The following is an 11,290-nucleotide window of genomic DNA, read 5'->3' as shown; positions in this document are numbered from 1 at the left end:
AGGAGATGTTGACTCTACAACGTGCAATTGCAAAGTGTCGTTTTCGACCTTTGCTTCGTCTTTTATAGACCAAAAAGTAGGTGGGGCAAGAGGTGGGCGTTGCCAAGATACTCATAATATAAGCGATTTATCTCGCATCGCATTCAAACATTTTTATTAGTGGTGACTTCGATAACTCTATTTGTTCATTTAATAAGGTAATTCCTGACTTATTATGTTTTATTATTTCTAATTGTTCCAAAACGATATTGCTATTAAAAAAGCTCAAAAAATTTGGCTTAATGAAGAATCACGTAGTTGGTTCACAATTAGAGATAATTTGAAGCTACATTTAAAAATATTATACTCTGAACTCACATATAAATTACATAACGTAGAATTTGATCTGTTAGATAGCAAAGCAAGGGATTTTGCCTCAATAGAATGCCACAAAAAATACATTACTCAGCAAAAGAAATTACAATTCTTACAAACTAGTTCCTCTAGATCCCAACTAGTAATAGATGACAATGCAGTAACTGACAACACTGATCACGATTTCTATCCTCGTGTTAAAAATCTTACTGATACGGTTTTTTCAAAGCATGAGATGACACTTTTAGAGCAAGGTTTAAAATTCAATATCCCAACTGTAAACTCTAAAAAATCGCTTGAAACACTAGCAGTAGATACAGAATTAGCTATAACACTTCATAAGAAAGGGGACATTGTTAAAAATATTATAGCGCACGATATCAATAACACTCACACTCTCACAATACCTAATCAGGACATGAAAATATTGAAATCGTTACAGAGCACTATTGCACGAGATAATATTGTAATTTCTAAAGCTGATAAAGGTAATACAGTTATAATAATGAAACGGGACGAGTATGTGGATAAAGTAAAAGATATACTTCTTGGAGACGAATTCCATCAATTATCAACAGATCCAACTAAAAAGTTTGCTGCAGTAGTTAGACTAGCTATAAATAAATCAGAATTTATATTCCCCAAATGTACATCTAAACAAAAGGCTATTGTAATGAACACTCATGCCCCACTTTTGTATGGCTTACCTAAAATTCACAAGGATAACATCCCAATGCGTCCAGTTGTCTCCTATATTGGAGCACCAGCATATGAACTAGCAAAGCAATTAAATAATATAATTAAACTAAAAACCTCTTTTCGGCCAGTATTTGCACTTAAAAACACTGTTGAACTAGTCACCAAAATCAAGGATATAGATTTACCTAACTGTTGTAAATTAATATCATTAGATGTCGATAGCTTATTTACTAATGTTCCAGTAAACGAAACACTGGACATTTTAAATAAATTGTTAGAAATAAATAAAACGCACCCTACTGAAATGGCAGAGTTGATTGAGTTAACACATATATGTATGGAACAAAATTATTTTAGATTTAATAATGATTACTATCAGCAAAATGAAGGGCTAGCTATGGGATCACCTTTGAGTCCCTTAATGGCTGACATATTTATGGATGATTTTGAAAATAAAAATATTGTTAAAAATAATCACATTTTATATTACTATCGATATGTAGACGATATAATTATATGCTGGACTGGAACGGACAGACAATTGGATGTCTTTGTAGATAAATTAAACAATTTGCACCCAAAAATTAAATTTAAATTAGAAATAGAACAGAATAATTCTTTAAATTTCCTTGATGTAACAATCACTAGAGTTAATAATAGACATCACTTTGGGATTTATCGTAAGCCAACTTATACAGATATAACCATACCAGCTTCATCTTGTCATCCATGGCAACATAAATTAGCAGCTTTCCATAGTTATGTTCATAGACTGATGTCCATTCCTTTAACTAGGGATCAGTATAACAAGGAATTAAATATAATATATCGCATGGCCATTTCGAATGGATACAACCCGAATATTGTGAATAGAATAATCAATAAGAAACAATTGGTGTTGATTAGAAAAGAACTTTATGGAATTCCATTAGAAAAACCTAAAAAATTTAAAGCTAGTCTAACATACTTTGGTCCAGTGTCGGAACGTATTGCAAAAACACTTAGAAAGCATGATATAAATGTGGCTTTCAGAACAAATAACTCTCTTAAAAATATTTGCAATGGTAAAGATAAACTAGAAAAGCAACATAAATCGGGAGTTTATAAATTGCAATGTTCTGAATGTAATGCAACATATATTGGTCAAACCGGTCGGAATTTTGATACACGTTACAAAGAACACATATCCGCCGTTCGAAATGACCGTCCACAAAGGTCGCACTTTGCAAAGCATCTCCTAGATACTGGTCATAAGCTGGCAGATAATCATATGTATGACATTTTACACACTTGCAATAAAGGCCTACGACTATGCGTTTTGGAACAATTAGAAATAATAAAACATAATAAGTCAGGAATTACCTTATTAAATGAACAAATAGAGTTATCGAAGTCACCACTAATAAAAATGTTTGAATGCGATGCGAGATAAATCGCTTATATTATGAGTATCTTGGCAACGCCCACCTCTTGCCCCACCTACTTTTTGGTCTATAAAAGACGAAGCAAAGGTCGAAAACGACACTTTGCAATTGCACGTTGTAGAGTCAACATCTCCTGAGGATGCTCCGGTTTCGGGGTGAAACGTACGTAGAGAGTATTTTGTCGGACCTGGGTGACGTTGTCGCATGGGTTCGCCGAATTTTCGCGGATGATAGCAAAATAAATAAATCATTATATAATCACGATGAACTTCCGCAAAGTAACGCCTGCTTCTATCCAATATTTAAAAGAGGTTAGCTTAACCACGCAGGCACGACTCTATATAAAATTAACTAAATTACATCGACTTGCAGTCCAAAATGTTTGGTTTAATCAACAATGTAAACAATTAAATTTAGTACCAAAATATATTAATATTTCAACTAATATGCATAGCCGATCAGCCGATATTGCTATTAAAAAAGCTCAAAAAATTTGGCTTAATGAAGAATCACGTAGTTGGTTCACAATTAGAGATAATTTGAAGCTACATTTAAAAATATTATACTCTGAACTCACATATAAATTACATAACGTAGAATTTGATCTGTTAGATAGCAAAGCAAGGGATTTTGCCTCAATAGAATGCCACAAAAAATACATTACTCAGCAAAAGAAATTACAATTCTTACAAACTAGTTCCTCTAGATCCCAACTAGTAATAGATGACAATGCAGTAACTGACAACACTGATCACGATTTCTATCCTCGTGTTAAAAATCTTACTGATACGGTTTTTTCAAAGCATGAGATGACACTTTTAGAGCAAGGTTTAAAATTCAATATCCCAACTGTAAACTCTAAAAAATCGCTTGAAACACTAGCAGTAGATACAGAATTAGCTATAACACTTCATAAGAAAGGGGACATTGTTAAAAATATTATAGCGCACGATATCAATAACACTCACACTCTCACAATACCTAATCAGGACATGAAAATATTGAAATCGTTACAGAGCACTATTGCACGAGATAATATTGTAATTTCTAAAGCTGATAAAGGTAATACAGTTATAATAATGAAACGGGACGAGTATGTGGATAAAGTAAAAGATATACTTCTTGGAGACGAATTCCATCAATTATCAACAGATCCAACTAAAAAGTTTGCTGCAGTAGTTAGACTAGCTATAAATAAATCAGAATTTATATTCCCCAAATGTACATCTAAACAAAAGGCTATTGTAATGAACACTCATGCCCCACTTTTGTATGGCTTACCTAAAATTCACAAGGATAACATCCCAATGCGTCCAGTTGTCTCCTATATTGGAGCACCAGCATATGAACTAGCAAAGCAATTAAATAATATAATTAAACTAAAAACCTCTTTTCGGCCAGTATTTGTACTTAAAAACACTGTTGAACTAGTCACCAAAATCAAGGATATAGATTTACCTAACTGTTGTAAATTAATATCATTAGATGTCGATAGCTTATTTACTAATGTTCCAGTAAACGAAACACTGGACATTTTAAATAAATTGTTAGAAATAAATAAAACGCATCCTACTGAAATGGCAGAGTTGATTGAGTTAACACATATATGTATGGAACAAAATTATTTTAGATTTAATAATGATTACTATCAGCAAAATGAAGGGCTAGCTATGGGATCACCTTTGAGTCCCTTAATGGCTGACATATTTATGGATGATTTTGAAAATAAAAATATTGTTAAAAATAATCACATTTTATATTACTATCGATATGTAGACGATATAATTATATGCTGGACTGGAACGGACAGACAATTGGATGTCTTTGTAGATAAATTAAACAATTTGCACCCAAAAATTAAATTTAAATTAGAAATAGAACAGAATAATTCTTTAAATTTCCTTGATGTAACAATCACTAGAGTTAATAATAGACATCACTTTGGGATTTATCGTAAGCCAACTTATACAGATATAACCATACCAGCTTCATCTTGTCATCCATGGCAACATAAATTAGCAGCTTTCCATAGTTATGTTCATAGACTGATGTCCATTCCTTTAACTAGGGATCAGTATAACAAGGAATTAAATATAATATATCGCATGGCCATTTCGAATGGATACAACCCGAATATTGTGAATAGAATAATCAATAAGAAACAATTGGTGTTGATTAGAAAAGAACTTTATGGAATTCCATTAGAAAAACCTAAAAAATTTAAAGCTAGTCTAACATACTTTGGTCCAGTGTCGGAACGTATTGCAAAAACACTTAGAAAGCATGATATAAATGTGGCTTTCAGAACAAATAACTCTCTTAAAAATATTTGCAATGGTAAAGATAAACTAGAAAAGCAACATAAATCGGGAGTTTATAAATTGCAATGTTCTGAATGTAATGCAACATATATTGGTCAAACCGGTCGGAATTTTGATACACGTTACAAAGAACACATATCCGCCGTTCGAAATGACCGTCCACAAAGGTCGCACTTTGCAAAGCATCTCCTAGATACTGGTCATAAGCTGGCAGATAATCATATGTATGACATTTTACACACTTGCAATAAAGGCCTACGACTATGCGTTTTGGAACAATTAGAAATAATAAAACATAATAAGTCAGGAATTACCTTATTAAATGAACAAATAGAGTTATCGAAGTCACCACTAATAAAAATGTTTGAATGCGATGCGAGATAAATCGCTTATATTATGAGTATCTTGGCAACGCCCACCTCTTGCCCCACCTACTTTTTGGTCTATAAAAGACGAAGCAAAGGTCGAAAACGACACTTTGCAATTGCACGTTGTAGAGTCAACATCTCCTGAGGATGCTCCGGTTTCGGGGTGAAACGTACGTAGAGAGTATTTTGTCGGACCTGGGTGACGTTGTCGCATGGGTTCGCCGAATTTTCGCGGATGATAGCAAAATAAATAAATCATTATATAATCACGATGAACTTCCGCAAAGTAACGCCTGCTTCTATCCAATATTTAAAAGAGGTTAGCTTAACCACGCAGGCACGACTCTATATAAAATTAACTAAATTACATCGACTTGCAGTCCAAAATGTTTGGTTTAATCAACAATGTAAACAATTAAATTTAGTACCAAAATATATTAATATTTCAACTAATATGCATAGCCGATCAGCCGATATTGCTATTAAAAAAGCTCAAAAAATTTGGCTTAATGAAGAATCACGTAGTTGGTTCACAATTAGAGATAATTTGAAGCTACATTTAAAAATATTATACTCTGAACTCACATATAAATTACATAACGTAGAATTTGATCTGTTAGATAGCAAAGCAAGGGATTTTGCCTCAATAGAATGCCACAAAAAATACATTACTCAGCAAAAGAAATTACAATTCTTACAAACTAGTTCCTCTAGATCCCAACTAGTAATAGATGACAATGCAGTAACTGACAACACTGATCACGATTTCTATCCTCGTGTTAAAAATCTTACTGATACGGTTTTTTCAAAGCATGAGATGACACTTTTAGAGCAAGGTTTAAAATTCAATATCCCAACTGTAAACTCTAAAAAATCGCTTGAAACACTAGCAGTAGATACAGAATTAGCTATAACACTTCATAAGAAAGGGGACATTGTTAAAAATATTATAGCGCACGATATCAATAACACTCACACTCTCACAATACCTAATCAGGACATGAAAATATTGAAATCGTTACAGAGCACTATTGCACGAGATAATATTGTAATTTCTAAAGCTGATAAAGGTAATACAGTTATAATAATGAAACGGGACGAGTATGTGGATAAAGTAAAAGATATACTTCTTGGAGACGAATTCCATCAATTATCAACAGATCCAACTAAAAAGTTTGCTGCAGTAGTTAGACTAGCTATAAATAAATCAGAATTTATATTCCCCAAATGTACATCTAAACAAAAGGCTATTGTAATGAACACTCATGCCCCACTTTTGTATGGCTTACCTAAAATTCACAAGGATAACATCCCAATGCGTCCAGTTGTCTCCTATATTGGAGCACCAGCATATGAACTAGCAAAGCAATTAAATAATATAATTAAACTAAAAACCTCTTTTCGGCCAGTATTTGTACTTAAAAACACTGTTGAACTAGTCACCAAAATCAAGGATATAGATTTACCTAACTGTTGTAAATTAATATCATTAGATGTCGATAGCTTATTTACTAATGTTCCAGTAAACGAAACACTGGACATTTTAAATAAATTGTTAGAAATAAATAAAACGCATCCTACTGAAATGGCAGAGTTGATTGAGTTAACACATATATGTATGGAACAAAATTATTTTAGATTTAATAATGATTACTATCAGCAAAATGAAGGGCTAGCTATGGGATCACCTTTGAGTCCCTTAATGGCTGACATATTTATGGATGATTTTGAAAATAAAAATATTGTTAAAAATAATCACATTTTATATTACTATCGATATGTAGACGATATAATTATATGCTGGACTGGAACGGACAGACAATTGGATGTCTTTGTAGATAAATTAAACAATTTGCACCCAAAAATTAAATTTAAATTAGAAATAGAACAGAATAATTCTTTAAATTTCCTTGATGTAACAATCACTAGAGTTAATAATAGACATCACTTTGGGATTTATCGTAAGCCAACTTATACAGATATAACCATACCAGCTTCATCTTGTCATCCATGGCAACATAAATTAGCAGCTTTCCATAGTTATGTTCATAGACTGATGTCCATTCCTTTAACTAGGGATCAGTATAACAAGGAATTAAATATAATATATCGCATGGCCATTTCGAATGGATACAACCCGAATATTGTGAATAGAATAATCAATAAGAAACAATTGGTGTTGATTAGAAAAGAACTTTATGGAATTCCATTAGAAAAACCTAAAAAATTTAAAGCTAGTCTAACATACTTTGGTCCAGTGTCGGAACGTATTGCAAAAACACTTAGAAAGCATGATATAAATGTGGCTTTCAGAACAAATAACTCTCTTAAAAATATTTGCAATGGTAAAGATAAACTAGAAAAGCAACATAAATCGGGAGTTTATAAATTGCAATGTTCTGAATGTAATGCAACATATATTGGTCAAACCGGTCGGAATTTTGATACACGTTACAAAGAACACATATCCGCCGTTCGAAATGACCGTCCACAAAGGTCGCACTTTGCAAAGCATCTCCTAGATACTGGTCATAAGCTGGCAGATAATCATATGTATGACATTTTACACACTTGCAATAAAGGCCTACGACTATGCGTTTTGGAACAATTAGAAATAATAAAACATAATAAGTCAGGAATTACCTTATTAAATGAACAAATAGAGTTATCGAAGTCACCACTAATAAAAATGTTTGAATGCGATGCGAGATAAATCGCTTATATTATGAGTATCTTGGCAACGCCCACCTCTTGCCCCACCTACTTTTTGGTCTATAAAAGACGAAGCAAAGGTCGAAAACGACACTTTGCAATTGCACGTTGTAGAGTCAACATCTCCTGAGGATGCTCCGGTTTCGGGGTGAAACGTACGTAGAGAGTATTTTGTCGGACCTGGGTGACGTTGTCGCATGGGTTCGCCGAATTTTCGCGGATGATAGCAAAATAAATAAATCATTATATAATCATGACATCATTTGTTTACCTGAAAATGCAAGAACTATCCAATCTTTCTGATAGTTCCATAGCTTAGCGCATTCGAAGAAACCTTTTAGCTTAGATAGCTTTTCATTTTATGAAAGTCGCTGTGTAAGCAAATACATATTACACTCAAATATTGGTTTGTCGTTTCGATAAGTCTTTCGTTTCTATTTTTACCCGACCGAAGCCAAAAGCAAGGGTTAATGATTTTGGTATTCTATGTATGTATGTATGTTCCACCGTAGCGCCTAAACTACTGAATCTATTTTAATGAATGAGGTGTCACATGAGTTGTAATAATAGTACAAATATGATCATGGTAAGTGGTTATGCAAGGAATACCTCCATTAAATATAGGTAGGTACACGTAACACAGTGATAGCTTAGTGGATATGACCTCTGCCTCCGAACCTGGAGGGTGTGGGTTCGAATCCGGTCCGGGGCATGCACCTCCAACTTTTCAGTTGTGTGCATTTTAAGAAATTAAATATCATGTGTCTCAAACGTTGAAGGAAAAACGTCGTGAGGAAACCTGCATATCAGAAAATTTTCTGAATTCTCTGCGTGTGTGAAGTCAGCATTGGGCCAGCGTGGTGGACTATCAGCCTAACCCCTCTCATTCTGAGAGGAGACTCGAGCTCAGCAGTGAGCCGAGTATGGGTTGATAATGATGATGACACGTAACATGGTAGGTATTGGGTGCGACCACTGCTCTACCTTTACTGATCCACTCAGGTCAGGGTTACTCTCTCCCAAATGGCTTGCTAAGCCGAGGTCCGAGTCTCATAGGAGACGCCCTTAGAGAGCCTTTCCGTCCTCTGTCTTTATTTCAGTCTTCGGGTCTCATTAACCGACTTCCAAAAAGGAGGAGGTTCTACGTTCGGCTGTATGTATGTTTTTTTTTTTTATGTATGTCCAGCGATAATTCCGTCATTTGTGGACCGATTTTGAAAATTCTTTTTTTGTTTTGAAGGGTTTAATTCCAGGGTGGTCCCATTTTTTTCATGTCAGGATCTGATGATGGCATCCTGGAGAAATCGAGGGGAACTTTCGAAAATCGTAGAGACGGCTAGTGCGTTTGTTAGTGTATCCATGAGGTATTTTAAACCACTACAATTTTATGAAGGTCTGGAGTTGGTCTGATGATGGAGCCGATACACAGACGATGGAACTCGTCAACGATTTACAGCAGGTACCTTTTGTTTGGGCTTAATTTATTTGTATTGATGAGACCTTTCCACCTAGATGGGTTGTGACTGTATTAAGGGTCTGATGATGAAGACGAAGGACAGTGAAGAGAACTCCTCGACGGTTCACAGTAGCTACCTTGTGTTTGGACTTGATAAATTTGTATTGATGAGAACTTTCCACCTAGATGGGTTGTGACTGTATTAGGGGTCTGGTGATGAAGACGAAGGATAGTTAAGAGAACTCCTCGACGGTTCACAGTAGCTACCTTGTGTTTTGACTTGATAATTTTGTATTGATGAGAACTTTCCACTTGGATAGGTTGTGACTGTATTAGAGGTCTGGTGATGAAGATGAAGGATAGTTAAGGGAACTCCTCGTCGGTTCACAGTAGCTACCTTGTGTTTGGACTTGATAAATTTTATATTGATGAGAACTTTCCACCCATATGGATTGTGACTGCATAGGGGGTCTGGTGATGAAGACGGAGGACAGTCACCTTTCACGTTTTTCTGAATATTATTACGTGTGGATAAAGGCGAAGGGAAATTTTGTATATGAGTTAAGGTAGTATTTTTAAAATTGGGATTGTAGGACTTAAATACTTATCATAAGAAAATAACGTTTCAACTAATTGCTCATTATTTTTTGTTCACACTCAGTAGGTGTGCTAACACTAAAAATTAAAAAATAAAAATTTTAATAAAAAAAATTCAACCGACTTCCAACTCAAAAATTAACCTAAACTAAAAAGCAAAAAATAACATCTTACCTATGTGCTACCTTCTGATCACTTTGAAGGCGGTGCCAATCCAGTGTTATGTTTTAATTAAAGCCGTTTCTGAAAGAACCACAGAAATTGTGTAATTTGAACGGCTTGAATTAAAACATCACTGGCTTGGCACCGCCTTCAAACTGATCAGAAGGTAGCACATAGGTAAGATGTTATTTTTTGCTTTTTAGTTTAGGTTAATTTTTGAGTTGGAAGTCGGTTGAATTTTTTTTATTAAAAATTTTCAGGCGATGCTTTTGCGCTCGCCCAAACCCCCCCCCCCCCCAACCCCCCCTACTTACGGAGAGTGTTAAATAATTGATTTCTCCGAAGCCAAATATGTGTCTGAAGAAAATTAAAAGTTTCTGATTAAAACAAATCATTAATCATTGAATTAAGGTTGTCGTTAGGTTCAAGCTTAGATACATAGATAATGGTGTCAAAGGGTTCAAGTGTATAAATTATCTATGGTTAGGTTATATCATATGTATACAAAATACCATAGATAAAAATACAGAAGATCTCGTAATGCAGACTGAAAAGTTAGGTTGCATATGGGTATTGGTCTTTGTCTGTATCGAAAAGGTGAAAGATAAAAACCAACTGTTTATGTCAAAAGTGCAAATAGCAATGTAAAATTTATTCACCTTTGTTTGCAATAATATTTCTCATTCTATTTCCATTGCGAAGTACTTTAAATCCCAGTCATGTCAACGCGAGGAAAATTAAATCAAATAAAGTTGAAATAGACATTTGATTGATATACGAATGGAAGGAAATTGTGAGTTTATCGTCTGATAGAACTATCTTTTATATAACTCTGCAGCGAACGTATAAAGTTAGTTTTAAAAATAATCGTTATTTACTACCATAAGGTAAAGTTAGCGAGGTTGAACGGGTAATCTCTGGATCTATTGAATCGATTTTGAAAACTCTTTTACCACTAGAAAACCATTTTATTTGTGAGTGTCTTAGGTTGTATTCCCACGGGAACTGAAACAACGCAGGTAAAACCGCGGGGCGTCTTTCAAAATATTCTTAGGTTAGCGGGTATTGCCGTGATAGCCCAGTGGATATGACCTCTGCCTCCGATTCCGGAGGGTGTGGGTTCGAATCCGGTCCGGGGCATGCACCTCCAACTTTTCAGTTGTGTGCATTTTAAGAAATTAAATATCACGTGTCTCA

General features: G+C 34.4%; 1 long non-coding RNA gene across 1 annotated transcript; it reads right to left on the bottom strand.

The window, feature by feature from the left end:
• Nucleotides 1–9,417: 9,417 nt before the first annotated feature.
• On the bottom strand, nucleotides 9,418–10,329 carry LOC128198740 (uncharacterized). The gene is made up of 2 exons (XR_008251452.1): nucleotides 9,992–10,329; nucleotides 9,418–9,832 (listed from the first exon to the last, which is right to left on the bottom strand). It is a non-coding gene; the product is annotated as an uncharacterized LOC128198740 (long non-coding RNA).
• Between the last annotated feature and the right edge of the window lie 961 nt (nucleotides 10,330–11,290).

Source organism: Bicyclus anynana, chromosome 14 (genome assembly GCF_947172395.1).
Source record: "Bicyclus anynana chromosome 14, ilBicAnyn1.1, whole genome shotgun sequence".
Classification (NCBI taxonomy): Eukaryota; Metazoa; Arthropoda; class Insecta; order Lepidoptera; family Nymphalidae; genus Bicyclus; species Bicyclus anynana.
Note: the sequence above shows the minus strand (reverse complement) of the source record. Positions and strands in the feature narration are given on the sequence as shown.